At 36.1% G+C, this 16,428-nt stretch overlaps 1 pseudogene across 1 annotated transcript; it reads right to left on the minus strand.

Annotated features, from left to right (window-relative positions):
- Positions 1-569: 569 nt before the first annotated feature.
- LOC145068820 (receptor-like protein EIX2) lies at positions 570-4,711 on the minus strand (annotated as a pseudogene). Its single transcript, XR_013689137.1, has 3 exons — positions 3,342-4,711; positions 824-2,819; positions 570-681 (listed from the first exon to the last, which is right to left on the minus strand). The product of XR_013689137.1 is annotated as a receptor-like protein EIX2 (transcript).
- Between the last annotated feature and the right edge of the window lie 11,717 nt (positions 4,712-16,428).

The raw sequence follows: 16,428 nt of genomic DNA on the forward strand, positions 1-16,428 counted from the left end.
CAGAGGGACCAAAACTACAAGCAAACCAGCTCATAAGGACCACCGATCCAAAAAAGTCGAGGTTTGGACTAAAACCCCAAAAAAATGCATACCACAGGGACCTTTTTGTAATTTTTTCTATTTAAAATTATGTAAAATTAAATTTTATTTTTAAGGCGAAACAAAAAATTTAAATATATTTTCGTAAACAAAATTTGAAAAGTTTTGGAATACACCTTATCTTATCGATATCGATATCTTATAATAATTGTTTTAGCCCAAACAGAAAACTTTTTATCGTAAACGTTTCTAATACATATTGTACTTTTGAAACAATGCAAAACAAAAAATATACTATATATTTATGTTATATATAGGGGGTGTTTGGCTTAGCTTTTCAGGGGGCAAAAGTCCTTTTTGGAAAAGTCACAAAAAGTCAGGAAAACCTGACTTTTCCAAAAAGTTCATTTTTTACTTGTATCCAAATCCAAAAGTAGCTTTTAAAGTGCACTTGCCAAACATCTTTTGCTTTGTATCTTTTCCTAAAAGATCTTTTGGCTTCTAAAAAGCTAAGCCAAACACCCCCATATTGTCCATTATTTCCACATCCGCTGCTGTGCTACCCTTAAACTTTCAGATGTTTGTCACCTTCAATCTTTCTCTTGCATCAACTTTCTTCCTCATTTCCTTTTACGACAACACCTACAAATATAAACTCAACGTAATTATGATTCCATTTGTACACATTTTCCAAGTCAAGATTGAAAATATCCTTTTTAATTTTACACTTCCAACGGGTTATGAAAAAAAAAAGATTGACGAAATGTATTCGAGAATTACTTACACTCGAGAGGATCTATGCGGTTTCTCTTCCTCTCTTCAACTTGACAATTCTTACCACAACTGCAACATATATCTTCTCTATGGTTTCCTCCACAGACTCGAACAGCTTCAGTCTCCACTGCTTCTTGAACAACAAAACTCCAATAACACCCCAAAACCCTGTTGCAAAGCCACACATTATGCCCACATAAAACCATATCTTCATCGGCTCATGATCAGTTTCTTCGTATTCCTTCTCGGTTATTGTTGTTGGGTCAACCTGATTTGAGCAAATTTTTGGTAATGGAGGTCCACATAAATCTTTGTTCCCAACATATATCGATGGATCATCAAGGGTCTGCAATTGATTTCCCGTTGGAATTCGTCCCCACAAGTTGTTGCGTGACAGATTCAAATAACTCAAAAAAGTCAAAGCTGCCATGCTCCGAGGGATCATCCCGGTCAACTCGTTTCTAGATAAATCGAGAGAATTTAACGCTGTCAAGTTCCCAATGCTGCCTGGAATTACCCCACTAAGATGATTATTGGACAAATTGAGACCCACCAACATACAAAGTGCGGTTAGCTCGACTGGTATTTCTCCCACGAGTTTATTGCTTGAAAGGTCCATGTTAAAAAGAATACCTAAATTTTTTGTAAATTCAAGTTCAACACCTTTGATGCCCTGAATCAGATTCTCATCATGATCAGGATCGCTAAGAAAATCAGGGTCACTCTTAACCATGGCATTCAACTCCCCTAGGCAATGAGGGATGGTTCCTGTTAAGTTATTGTATGCAACATCTAAAATTTGAAGTTTTGAAGCGTTGCACAAACTTCTAGGAATCCTTCCTCTGAAGTTATTCTTGTGCAACCTCAAAACGATTAAAGATGTAAGATTTTCTCCGATCCATACCGGTATATCTCCAGACAATTTGTTGTCACCCACATCTAAGACTTCCAAATCTCTTAAATTCCCCAATTCTCGAGGAAGTTCTCCAATAAAGTTGTTGCTGTTAAGTCTTAACCGCCTCAAAGAATTAAGAGCTACTGAACTTGGAATCACACCACGCAGCCGATTTGAGCTAAATCTCATCGTAACCAAGTTTTTCAAGTTCTTAAAACAGTCGGGAATTTTCCCAGTTAATCTATTTTTAGAAAGATCAAGATATTGCAAATTTGTAGTACACAATGACCTTGGAATCGACCCATTGAAAAGATTATTTTGCAGAAGCAATCCACCACCGGTTGCATGCCATAAATGGTTAACTCCACCGTTGGGAAGATACGTCAAAGGTCCAATGAGTTTGTTGTTAGAGAGATCTAAGAAAGCAATGATGGGCGTCTTCTGCAACCACATGGGCAGAGGTCCTGAAATTGTGGCATTGGATAAGACTAAACTCTCAATTTTCCTTTGATTTTGAAGCCATTGCGGAAATCCATTTATGATATTACAAGAACCAAGTTGAAGACTTTGCAATTGGAATGGAGGTGTCCACTCACATGAAACGTTGAACGACAACTTAGTGTTATGAGAAGCAACCAAGCGCTTCAACATCGAAAGGTTAGCAAAATGGGCTTCATAAACTACTCCTTCAAGAAAATTGTAAGAGATGTCTAGAGATTGGAGTTTGGCAAGTTGCCTAATTGAAACTGGAATATTCCCATTTAACAAATTTCTCAAGACCATCATTGCTCGTAAGGAAACAAGTCTTCCAAGAGATGCGGGGATGGGGCCAGTTAACTGATTGTTTGCTAAATCCAGTTGTCTTAAAGCTGCTAATTTTCTGAAGGATTCGGGAATTGAACCATTTAATTGATTATTAGAAAGCTCAATTACTCTTAAAGTTGCTATATTCCCAAAGGATTTTGGAATTGAACCCATCAATTGATTCCAAGAAAGGTCAATCACGGAAAGTTTCCCAAGGAATGTCGGAATCGGACCAGTTAAGTCATTAGTAGATAGATCTAATACATCTAAATGTCTTAATCTTCCTAGTGATTTGGGGATCCGACCTGTCAATCTATTATTCCTACTTAAATATAATGTTGAAGGTCATCACTAGCCCGATAGAATCATGTTATTGTCTAGAAGAAGTTAGCATGTTCTAGAATGATCTGGAAGATTCTAGAACATTATGGAATACTATGGAGAAGTCTAGAAGATGCCAGAAGATTCTAGAATACTCTAGAACGAGATGGAAGACCCTAGAAGGCTATGGAACATTCTAGAACACTATGGAAGGCACAAGAATGTCTATACTTATCTAGGACATTATAGAACATTCTAGAAACATATAAAAGCTTGTAATTGATATAGAATATGGTAGATAGTTCTAGAATAGTCATGAATTTATGTAGATCTAGAAACTTCCTATAAGGAGGTGGAAACACCTATAAATAGGTGTGGAGCTCATTTGCTCCAAATCAATCCAACATCTAAGTATCCAAGAAAGCCTCAAAGAGAGAAAAGTGTGTAGTAGTCTCACAAAGTGTAAGGTCTCCTTAAGTGTCTTAATAAAAGTCTTGTTGTTTCCCATATAAAAGAGTCGTGTTCAACATATAAGAACCTTAAATTCACCATTCTTCCAAGTGCTTCTGGAATCGTACCATTTTGAAAACTCTCCACTAAATCCAAACTCTCCAAAGCATACTGGGAGCACTCGGATACGTTGTGCGATGAGTCGATCATTTCCATACCATTCACATTTCCAGCCACATCTAAATGTATCAGGTGACAGTGTCTCCAGATTCCAAGTTGCTCGAACCGATTAAACATGTTGTAAGAAAGATGAAGCTCAACAAGGTCAGGCATAACAGGAACCCAGGAATTCAGAATGTTTTCTGTAAGGTCAAGGACTCTTAGGGAACTCATGTTTGTTAAAACAGATGGAAATATTCCTCCGATTGAATTCCACCTAAGATTCAGGTGTTGGATGTTGGATAGTGTAGAGAAATTAAAATGAGAGGAAGATAGAAATGTGTTATCCAGCCAACAGTTTGACAAATGCAGCTCTGATAAAGAAGGGATCATTTTTAGCAATTTTGCAAAGTTCCATGCGGAACCTGGTTCATAGTCTGAAAGATCTAGGAATGCTAGAGATGTAAGGTTTTGAAAAAATCCTGGGAGTGGACCTTTGAAAGAATTCGAGCCAAGATCTAGATGTTTGATGTTGGGAAGTATTCTACTCGAGTTAACAAAAGGACCAAAAACAGAACTTGAAAGTCTACATCAAAACAAACTTAACTCTTTTAAGGAAGGAATCATGTAAAGCAGCATGTCCCTGTTTTGTGCTTCGCCAAGATTCACTGAACTCAAGTCGAGATGCTCGAGTGACGAAAGGCCAAAAGTCCACGCCACATCATCTGCAACCAATGGTTCGTCTATCATCGGATCTTGATAACCGAGATCAAGAACCTTCAAATTAGAAAGATTTCCAATCTGATGGGGATAATACCTTGAAATCCAGCATGAGAGAGATTGAGGTAGCTCAGTTGCTTCAAGGATCCAATGAACTTTGGGATCCGGCTTCCTCCAAAATCATTCCCACTCAAATCCAAGTACGTTAGATGCTTCAACTGTGCCAAATACGAGTTCACCTCAGCACCAACTAAGTAGTAGCGGTCTTCACCAGCATACTTCTCTCCTCTGAGATCAAGACTTTTGACATTTCCAGAATCATCGTCACAATGGACTCTTTCCCACAGGCAACAGTCATTTCCAACCCATGATGACAACATTTTAGAGTCGTCTTGGACGCTCTGTTTGAACTTGAGAAGAGCAAGTCGCTCTTCCTCAGAGCAAACAACACTTATATTTCCCACACCCAAACAAGTACATGTGGTTGCTAACAAAAAAATACTTATGAAAATGAAATGGAGCTCCAAACTCCACTGATTGCCCATTATCAACCCTAAATCGGTTTCAAATAGAAAATATATATATATATATATATATATATATATATATATATATATATATATATATATATATATACTTTTGTAGTAAACGTTTGTTTAACATGCGAATCCGAGCAGTTTATAATAATATTTGTTCGATGCGGATGGAATTATTATATCAAACGTAGTCAACCATTTAGAAAATACGAATCAAAGCAGTAAATAAAAGAGACACAAGGATTTACGTGGAAAACCAAAATTGGAAAAATACAAAAGAGTTTGTATTGTGATAATGTTTGTGATGAACCATTAACTTAACTCTTCGAGAGGTTATATAGAAGATAGCTGCAAGTTGGAAATTTATTTCTTGAGCCCGCATAGTATCTTCATTTTTAATTGAATTTCTAGTGGGAACGGATAAAACACAGCCAAAAGATTTCAAACCATGAATCTTTGAATTTGACATTGTGGTATGTCTAACAAAAAACTTCTTTCTTCAATGAGCCAAAAATGCAGGACTTTTGTGTCACATACAAGAGTGTTCACAATTGAGTTGTGTTTGATTGTGCATTTAATAACCTATTTACAATTTCACCCTCTTAACCATTGAAACTTTCTTAATTTTGGAAGACACAATTTCCACATATTTAATTGGATTGATGGGTTGTTACGACGGAATGATGAAGATAACAGTTCATTTATACAAGAATAAACAATGCTGGTCCAAACATATTTTGCGCCCGAGACTAAAGGAAAAATGGGCGCGTTAAAAAAAATATATATGTATTCAATTTAAAGAGATTATTGCGAAAATTTAAACTAATGGCTCTAATTAGTTAAATCGACTAGTAATATCGTTGTTCATTTATTACTAGAGCTTGTTTTAAATATTTAAAAATAATATAAAATCTTAAATATATAATTAAAATATAATGAATTTGTTGATATATCGTTGTTAATTTATTACTAGAACTTCTTTTAAATATTTAAAAATAATATAAAGTCTTAAATTTATAATTAAATGCATTGGTTGATATACTTGACAGGTGATAGGGATCAAATACGGATCCACCAATCGAATTAAAAGGAGAACATTAACTATAAATAATTATTCAACACAGGGGACATTTTAAAAGAATATTAACAATAGAACAAAACCGGCTATGTCTTCTGTTTTTAAAAATTGGGTGGTGTTAATTTTCATATTTCTCGTCATTAAAGGTCATAAACTAATTCACATGATTGTTTCCATGAAAGTTTCCTGAATACATGTCATCATTGCATATCAGGCTTCACACATTAGCGTCGGTTTTATATAAAAAAAAAAGAAAAAAGTAATATAAGAATGATAAACCCCAACGATTTGGGAAATGAATTAGACAAATAATTAGAAGATACAAACCATGTACAAGGAAGGTACAAGTAAATACAGCTCGTGTACAACTAAGATACAACTGGAGATATTATCTAACATCTCCCTGCAAGCTAAGCTTGGGATTGGAAGTAACACGAAGCTTGGATCGAAAGAAAGATAGGCCAAGATACAAGAAAGATAGGCCAAGATTCACAACTGGAGCGAGAAACCATTGGTTGCTTCTTTGCGCTCCAAGATACAAGATTCCGTCCATGAAAAATAGCATAACCATATGTGGAGCGTCTAGTCTCCAGACAACGAGCCCAATCAGGATCAAAGTAAAATTGAACATGAGAAGGAGTAGCGGAATGTGTAAAAGATAGGCCAAGCTGGATCGTACCCCAAACATAACGAAGAATATGTTTAACGGCTTGAAAATGGGATTCCAAAGGAGCATGAAGATATTGGCTTACCGAGTTCACCGCAAATGAAAGATCAGGACGGGTGATGGTTAGGTACTGTAAAGCACTAACAATAGAATGAAAAAGTGTAGGGTCTCGAAATGGTGTGCCATTTTTACTGTGAAGTTGCATACCCGGAGACCATGGCGTGGAAACTGGTTTGGCTTCCAACATTTGAGCTCGATCAAGGATATCATGTGCATATTTTGCCTGACTTAAAAACAAACCATCTGCAGTGTGCATAACTTCCAAACCCAAAAATTAGTTCAAACGACCAAGATCTTTAATGGAGAATTCTTCGTTTGTGCGCTGAATAAAATGTTGAAGTAAAGCTTGATTATTTCCGGTGACAATAATGTCATCAACATACACAAGAACATACATAAGGGTGGCACCACGGGTCAAGACAAATAAGGAGGTGTCAACCTGACTGCAGACAAAACCCAACTGCACGAAAAAAGCACTAAAACGGGTGAACCAAGCACGGGGTGCTTGTTTAAGACCATATAAAGCCTTGCGAAGACAAACATGGGATGGAAATTTGGGATCTACATAACCAGGTGGTCGCTCCATATATACAGGTTGGTCCAAGTATCCATTTAGGAGTGCATTTTTAACAACTAGTTGATGTAGAGGCCAATTTCGCTGAACGGCGAAGGCTAAAATAATATGGACAGTAGCAACTTTTACAACCGGGCTAAAAGTATGAGTATAGTCAAAACTGGGCATTTGCGAGAAGCCTTGAGCTACAAGATGAGCCTTAAGGCGCTCAACAGATCCATTAGAGAGATACTTAGTCCGGTAAATCCACTTTGACCCAACTATATTGACACCGGAAGGACGAGGTACCACGTCCCATGTATGATTTTTATGGAGAGCTTGAAGCTCATCATCCATAGCTACAACCCATCCAGGATGTTTAAGAGTTGATTTGAAACCTTTAGGCTCATTCGTAGCTAATAAAGCTGCCAAAAGACTGGTAGGAGTGAAATCCGGAAAAGATTTTGTCTTGGAGATGCCATTGCGAGACCATGTACGCATATGATGTCGAACGGGGGAAGAAGCTAGATTTTGAGGTTGTTGTGATGATGTGTCTGCTTGTGGGTCAGAGGTAGAGACAGAGACATGCGAACCATTTGATTCATCAGTAGAGGGACAAAGGCCACAAGTTGTAACCGAGCATGATGGCCCATTTGGTGAGGGAGTGGTAGATGTGGATGGAGAAGGCATAATTAGTTGAGTTTCGTCATCCTGTAAATCAAGAAAAACAGAGATTCTTTGGAAAGGCGGTGATATGTTGCTATGTTAAATATGGAAAATAATTTTCATCAAACTGAGCATGGCGTGAAACATACATACGACCCACTGAGTTATCAAGGCAAAGAAAGCCTTTGTGTCGAGTACTATAACCAAGAAAAATACATGAAATTGTCCGTGGTGCAAATTTGTGGGGTGTAGAAGCACGCAGACATGGATAAACCCGACAACCAAACGGGTGAAAAGTAGAATACTCAGGCGGGTAACCGAATAAAATCTCAAAATGAGATTTACCATCAAGAATACAAGAAGGTAAGCGATTGATGGTGTAAACAGTCACGGTGAAGGCTTCTACCTAATAACACAATGGAACTGAAGCATGAAATGCCATGGAGAGGCCAGTTTCTGTGATATGACGATGTTTACGTTCGGCACGTCCATTTTGAACAGAAGTACCTGGACAAGACATTTGATGGTGTATGCCATGTTTGTGAAAATGATCTTGTAACAGAGTATTAGTAAACTCCGTTCCACCGTCACTTTGAAACACCTTAGTTTTAGCAGATAACTGATTTTCAACAAAAGTTTGAAACTGTTGAAAAATTAAATAAAATTCAGACTTGCGACGCATCGGATACAACCAAGTAAAGCGGGAATAATCATCAATAAAGACCGCAAAATACAGATAAACAAACTTTGAAGGAATGGGTGAGGGTCCCCATAAATCATAGTGCACTAAGTTAAGAACTGAACTTGCATGTTTATCATTGTTGGAAAAAGGTAATCTTTTACTTTTGGCTAACCGACAAGAATTGCAAGTAGATGAGTTTGACAAACCAGAAGTCACAGAAATGTGACCCAATTTATTCAAGAAAGAAACAATGTCATATGAAACGTGTCCTAAACGATCATGCCATAACTTAAATGATGCTCTTATTTTGCGATTCCTATGTTCACCAAGAAATGCTTCATCACCACGTTCGAGAATGTAGAGACCAGATTCACGTTGGCCTCTTCCCACGATCATCCCTGTTTGTTTGTTCTGAATAACAAATGAAACATCATCAAATAAAATTGTAACAGGCAAATCTCGAGTAATTTTACTGATGGATAGTAAATTTTTGGTGATTTGTGGAGCCACAAGCACATCTTTTAATGAAAAAGAAGAATTAAGACGACAATTTCCAATATGAGAGATAGATAATGAGGCACCATTTCCAATATAGACACGATTGTTATCATAATAAGGAACAGAAGAGTCCAGTTGAGTGGATTGAGATGTCATATACGATGAAACACCGGAATCGATGTATCAGTCTGATGTTTCACCAGAGTTTAGGGAGACTGCATTGAAAGCCTGAGTAAGGTTTGCCTGAAAAGATGAACCAGAGGTGGGATTAAGCCGTTCTGGGCAATCAAGATCAACATGGCCAAGAACTTTGCAAATTTGGCATTTAGGTGTATATTGTTGCCGATTATTGAGACGATCAGATCCCGAGTGGGAGTTATTTCCCCCACCATCAGCATTACGTCCACCTTCCTCCTTGGCGTGAGACATAATGATTATTAGATGATAATCGTCCCCCACACTGATGGTTGCGTGACCCATTATGTTGAGCAGCAAAAGCAACCGGTGTAGAGTTAGGTTCTTCTATCGATTGTTGAAACAGAGCATAACTCTTTGCATCAAAGATAGTGTTTGAAAGCGTTGGCATAGGTTTTAGACGAAGCTGCTGCAAAGAAAAAGTAGAAAAAGATGGTCCAATACCTCGACAAAACTAGTGTAGTTTGTCGGTTTTCGGGTACTAGGGATCCAATGGATGCTAATTGATCACAGATACCATGAAACTTGGAACTGATATTTGCAACCAAGAGTGATCCGCGACGCATATGCTGAAGATCGTCTTTCAATTGAATCTCATGAGTTTTGGATTGCAAGGCATAATCCTTTTCTAGGGCACTCCAAACTTCTGCAGAAGATTTGCATCCAATAGTTTCTGCCATGGATTCCTCACTGAGAGAAGAAAGAAGAAGACTATAAAGGCGACGGTCTTGCATATGCCAATCCTTCTTAGCTTTTTCATCAGAAGCAACATTAGCGGGAGCAGTACTTGCAGGCAAGGGAGGAGAATCTAAACCATCAAGGAAACCAAAAAGCCCCTACGATTGCAAAAGGGTCTCAACATGTGTCTTCCACAACAGATAATTGGTGGTGGAGAGTTTCAGGGAGAGCATGTGAATTAAGGTTGCATAGGGAAGAGATTGATCAGTCTCAACCATGATGACAACAGTGGCGACGGCAATTAGGGCACCGACTGTGGCTGACAAAATGAGGGGAAAAGAAAATTATGGAAGGGATAAGGGTGATACCATGTAAAAATGATAAACCCCAATGGTTTGGGAAATGAATTAGACAAATAAATAGAAGATACAAACCATGTACAAGGAAGGTACAAGTAAATACAGCTCATGTACAACTAAGATACAACTGGAGATATTATCTAACAAGTGACAAGTATTGTGACGGTCAAAAACGATGGTCGAATGTCCTCTTTTATAACGCCTTTTGTTATTTTATATGTATATTTACCTTGTGTCGGTTTTTAAGTGCGACATAATACACCTGTCATCTATGTTCCGCCATACTTGTGAGTCCGTTGGGTGATGTAATATACTGTCGTCTTTCCTACCACAACCAGATTTGTGTCATACTAGATCATTTTCAATGCTCTTTAATTTAAAGAGACGTTAAAAGTGTGGAATAATGGGGAAGTACTACAATACTTTAGCTCAAATATTAGAGTTTTCTTTTTTTGACTCGTCATCCACCTTCCATCTTGATTTCCCACAAGTGGGACATTTATTCAAATCCGAATACTTCATCCTATATAAAATGCAGTCATTGCTACAAGAATGTATCTTTTCCTATCCTGAACCCATTGCTTTTAGTGTTTTCTTCGCCTCATAAGTACTTTTAACCATTTCTTTATCTTCAGGTAACGTAAACTTTATAAAACATAGTAATTCATTAAATAACTTATCTGGTGCCCTGTACTTACTCTTCAAGTTCAGAAGATGAACAAATACAAACAATTTTGTATACTTATGAAATCATTTGTAAAGGGGCTTCTCAACATCCACAAGCAGTAATTTGAACTTATCTTGGTCGTCTGAGAAATTCTCTTTGGTACCTTCAACCATTTCGACTGTATTAGGAGCATGTGTTGGTACCCCCGATTCAAAATTAAAAAATTCATTCTTATCTAAACCCTTTTTGTCATCAGCAGACCTTGACCTACTATGTCCTTGAATCATCCTTTTCACCATGCATAATCCATATGGAGTAGTTTGGACCAATTCTCTTAAGGAATAGATGGTAATCTACCTCCTCAACTCTAAGAAACATGTGATTTAAACAGGAGACACGTGGACATGGAATTAAAATTTCATGTTTGTTCTTTTTTACTTGTTTCGTCTTGTTCACGTTGCCAACAACATTCTTGAATGATGCAAAGATTATAAGGATCTTTCCTGGTTTAAATATGTCCTATTCTATTTTAGTTATTTATTTAAATACAATTCTAGAGGATTTATAGGGATATGATTATTCTGCGATAAATAGCTATCAATTAGTTTAGTTGTCAATTAGCTTGTAAACTCTATAAATTTTGTTATATTCTCCATGGTTAATTATAACAAGAAGAAAAAGTGTTCTTCAAAATTTACATGGTATCAGAGCCATGGAAAAAACCAACTCTTCTTCTACCCAAACCTTAACCATTTCTTCTACCCAAACCTCAACGTTTCCTCCATCTTTTCCAGTTTACATGAACCCAAATGCCTCCATCCAAATCACAACTATCAAATTGAATGGTAGGAATTTTTTAGAATGGGCTCAATCAATGAAACTGGCCATATATGGGAGAGGGAAACTAGGTTTTCTTACTGGAGAAGAAACAAAACCTGAGGAATCTAATCCTCTTTTTCGAAATTGGAGGTCAGAAAACTCCTTGATCGCTTCCTGGCTCCTCAATTCTATGGAGGAATCTATTAGCAAGCCTTACATTTTCATGTCTGCAAAAGAAATATAAGATGCAGTTCGTGATACCTATTCAGATGTAGAAAATCATTCACAACTTACGATATTAAAACCAGGTTGTTGAACTCAAAGCAAGGAGAAATTGATATCACCACATATTACAATAATATGTTTTCTCTTTGGCAAGAACTTGATCTCTGTTACAGTGAAGAATGGGAAATCCTAAAAATTTAGCACAGTTTAAGAAAATAGAAGAAAATGATCGAGTTTTTATGTTCTTAGCTGGTGTGAATGCAGTTTTTGATGAAGTTAAAGGGTGTGTTTTAGGGAGACACCCTCTCCCTTCTCTTTGTGAGGTATTCTCTGAACTTAGACAAGAAGAAGTATGGAAACACGTCATGACTTCACAACCTATATAACTTAAAGGATCGGCTTTAACTACCCAAGGTATTGATGTTTCCTTAGGAAGAAAAAACCTTGGTGTGATCATTGTAAACAAAATATTCTTCACTGCGTTTAGATGTGGTTCACGTGGATTCGATTGATACCTTGCACAATTACAAACAGAAAACATAATATTAGGTCTACTTGCAGTTAAATACAATAAAGACCCAATCATGCTTCGATACAGAGTGATATCAACAGCAGATTTATCTAACGAAGGAGTTAGCTTTATGCCCGTTGCCATTGGTATTCGTAACCTTGTGCTATTCGTCATTCCAAACTTTTCTAACAAATTCTTCGTATATTTCTCCTGATTAATGAAGATGCCTTCCCTGTTTTGACGAATATTCAAACCTAAAAAGTTATTAATTTTGCCCATCATACTCATTTCAAATTTGCTTTTCATCAGGTCTTCGAATTCTTTAGATAAAGCAGGGTCAGTTGAGCCAAAAATTATATCATCAACATAAATTTGAACAAGCATCAGATGATTTCCAATTTTCTTTCGAAATAAAGTGGGATCAACTGATCCTTGTTTAAATTTATATTGTTTCAAAAATGAGGTTAAAGTTGCATACCATGCTCTTGGTGCTTGTTTTAACCCATATACAACTTTATCTAAAATATAAACATGATCAGGATGTTCTGTGTTTATAAAACCTGGTGGTTGTTCAACATATACCGTTTCTTCAAGTTCTCCGTTTAAGAATGCACATTTTACATCCATTTGATAGACATCGAAATCTTTATGAGCTGCAAAAGCCAGAAAAATACGAACAACCTCGAGTCTTGCAACAGGGGCAAATGTTTCTTCGTAATCAATTCCTTCTTGTTGAGAATATCCTTTAACAACAAGTCTAGCCTTATTTCGAATAATGTTTCCATCTTTGTCAGTTTTGTTTTTATAAATCCATTTAAGTCCAACAATTGACACATCAACAGGTTTTGGAATTAATCTCCAAACCTTGTTTCTTTCGAATTTAGACAATTCAGCTTGCATAGCAACAACCCAATCAGAGTGTTCCATTGCAACCTTAACTGTCTTTGGTTCGATTTTGGAAATAAAAACATTAAACATGCATAACTCTTGATGATTATTCAATACCTCATTTCGTGCATGAAGTTGTTCCCTTGTCATTATACCTGCTTGTGGATCACCAAGAATTTGATCTTTTGGATGATTTCTTGTCCATTTATCCAATGGTGGATAATTAGGATCAAAATCCAAAGGTGCATCTTCGAACATAACATCTGTTTCTGATCCATTTATGGAAATTGAATCTTCAGCATCATCAAAATGTTCTTCTTTAAGAATTGGATCCTTCTCAATTATGGGCTCCCCCTCGATGATTGACTCCGTTTCGATATTTTGCTCTGGTTCAATGATCGGCTCTTCTTCAATAATTGGCTCCCCCTCAATATTAACATTTGTTGACATGTTATCACTTTCACTATAACGCTCCCCCTCAACAAAACTATTTGAATCCAAGTGCTCCCCCTCCACTGGATCATCAGATTGTTCATTTGTGTTTAGATTCAAAATCGAAATTGAATCATTGTCATGCTTCGAATTTTCGAATGTTTGATTATCGGGTGCATTTCTTTCTGCATCAATTGCTTGATCTGAAATACCAAAAATCGATTCATAATTAACATCATCCATTTCAATTGAATCATCTATATTTGAAGAATTTTGTAAAATAGGATAATTTGCAAATTGATGATTAGACTTTTTAATGTAATGATCATCAAATGTCAAATTAAAAGTTTCTTCCACTTTGCGAGTTCGCTTATTTAACACTCTATAAGCAACGGAATTGTGTGAATATCCCAAGAAAATTCCTTCATAAGCTTTTTTTTGAAACTTCGAAAGATTATCCTTAAGATTCATTATGAAACACCTACATCCAAAAACATGAAAAAATTTGACATTAGGTTTTCGATTATTGATTATTTCATAAGGAGTAACATTAAATCGTCTATGAATGAATGATCGATTTTGAGTAAAACAAGCAGTTGAAACAGCTTCAGCCCAAAGATATTGAGGTAAATTCGAATAGGCCAACATTGTTCTTGCAGCTTCACATAATGATCGATTTCTTCTCTCAACTACACCATTTTGTTGTGGTGTATAAGGAGATGAAAAATTATGCGGAATTCCTTTCTCCACCAGAAATGAATCAAAAATACGATTTTTGAATTCGGTTCCATGATCACTTTTAATTTTTCGAACTGACTTCTTCAATGAAACTTCCATTTTCTTGATAAAATCAATCATCATTTGTGGAACTTCGGATTTGAACCTGAGAAAATAAACCCACGTAAATCTTGAAAAATCATCTACAATTACCAAAATGTACCTTTTCTTGTTAAGAGTAGCAACTGTTGAAGGACCACATAAATCAATATGCAAGAGTTCGAGGGGTTCAACAATCTTCGAATCTATTGTTATGGGATGACCTTTTTTGTGTTGTTTTCCTACTTCACAAGCTGCACACAAACTGTCATTTTCATATTTAAGAATGGGTAAACCTCTTACCAGATCTTGTCCAACAAGTTTGTTGATGTTTCGAAAATTGAGATGTGATAGTCTCCTGTGCCATAACCAGCTAACATCGGCAGCAGCCTTCGAAAGTAAACACACAGCAGGTTTGCCTATAATAGGAACAATATCCAATGTAAACATATCACCTTTTCGTTTTGACTTAAGTAAAACTTCCTTTGTCTCAACATTCGAAATGACACAACCTTCTTCATTAAAAAGAACTTGATTTCCAGTGCCCATAACAAGTTGTGAAACACTTATCAAATTGTGTTGTAAACCTTCAACAAATGCAACTCGGTTGAAAGTGAAATTTTCATTCGTTATCTTTCCATAACCCTTGATTTTGCATTTGTGATTATCGCCAAACTTAACCACTCCTCCATTTTCTAGGCTTCGAAAATCACGCAAGTTTTCCTTCTTCCCAATCATGTGACGTGAGCAACCACTATCAATATACCACTTGTTATCATATTGCTCGTTACAAAGTACCTGCGATTATTGAAAAAATTTAGGTACCCAAGCCTTGTTGGGTCCATTCATATTAGATTTGTTTTTCAATTGTAAAGTACAACCGTTAACCCAATCACAAACTTGTGTTTTGAAACTGCCAAAAAATTGAACATTTTCATTCGAAGGGTCAGATATATGAGTTTTTACTATTTTCAAATTTTCACTGATTATACCCTTCGCATTTTGAGTTTGTGATTCTTCCCTTTTTGCTTTTGAGATCGGCTGCCAACCTTTAACTGAAATATTTGACTCTTTGGATGACGAACTACCATTCGTTGAAAGATTAGCATACTTGTCATACGCCTCATGTATCTGTTCTTTCGAAAACTTACTTGATTGATATATTTTTCCTTTTCCTTCCAACCAATGATCAATATTTCTTTTCGTTGTTATTCCCTTCGCATATGAGACTTTGTCAGCTTGTTTCTTCAAAGGATTATAACATTTTGCTGAACTTGGAACACAATCCACTTTTGGTTTGAAATATATGATTCATGATAAGATGTATTGATTTGTGATTTTGAAATCTGTGTTTCATCCTTTTTCTGAAAACTTTTTCTTGGAAGTGTTGTTTTTGTTCTATCTGAAAATGAATCATTTTTCTTTTCAAAACTTTGAGACTTTAATTTTTCTCTAAAAACTTTTCTTCCTCTTGAAAAATTTGTTGATTTCATATTTAATGATTCAATAGTTTGCCAAAAGATTGTTTTTTTCTCACTTGACGTTTCGAAATATTATTTTCCTTTGAAAAAATTTCAACTTGAGATTTAAATTCTTTTGAATATAATGTTATTGCTTTGTTGACTGTTTTAACATCTGTTTTAACACCTTCGTGCTTTGTAAACACATTTTCAGTTGAGTTGACTTTCTTCTTTTCAACGTTTGACTTTTCAACCCATACTCTTTTTGGTTTTTGATGTTGAAATTTATATGAATTCTTTGTAAGATTGTTTTCAACTGTGCTTTGATTCGAAAAGAAACCTTCATTTGAAGTTTGCATATTGTCTTCCTCAATCATCTTTTTGAATTCAGGCATTATATTTTCAACATTACCTGTTGTTACGAAGACTTGATTTGGAAACACAACATCATTAGTGCATTTGAAGATTGGATACAC

The sequence above is a fragment of the Lactuca serriola genome, chromosome 8 (genome assembly GCF_051521515.1).
Source record: "Lactuca serriola cultivar US96UC23 chromosome 8, Lser_US96UC23_V15, whole genome shotgun sequence".
Classification (NCBI taxonomy): domain Eukaryota; kingdom Viridiplantae; phylum Streptophyta; class Magnoliopsida; order Asterales; family Asteraceae; genus Lactuca; species Lactuca serriola.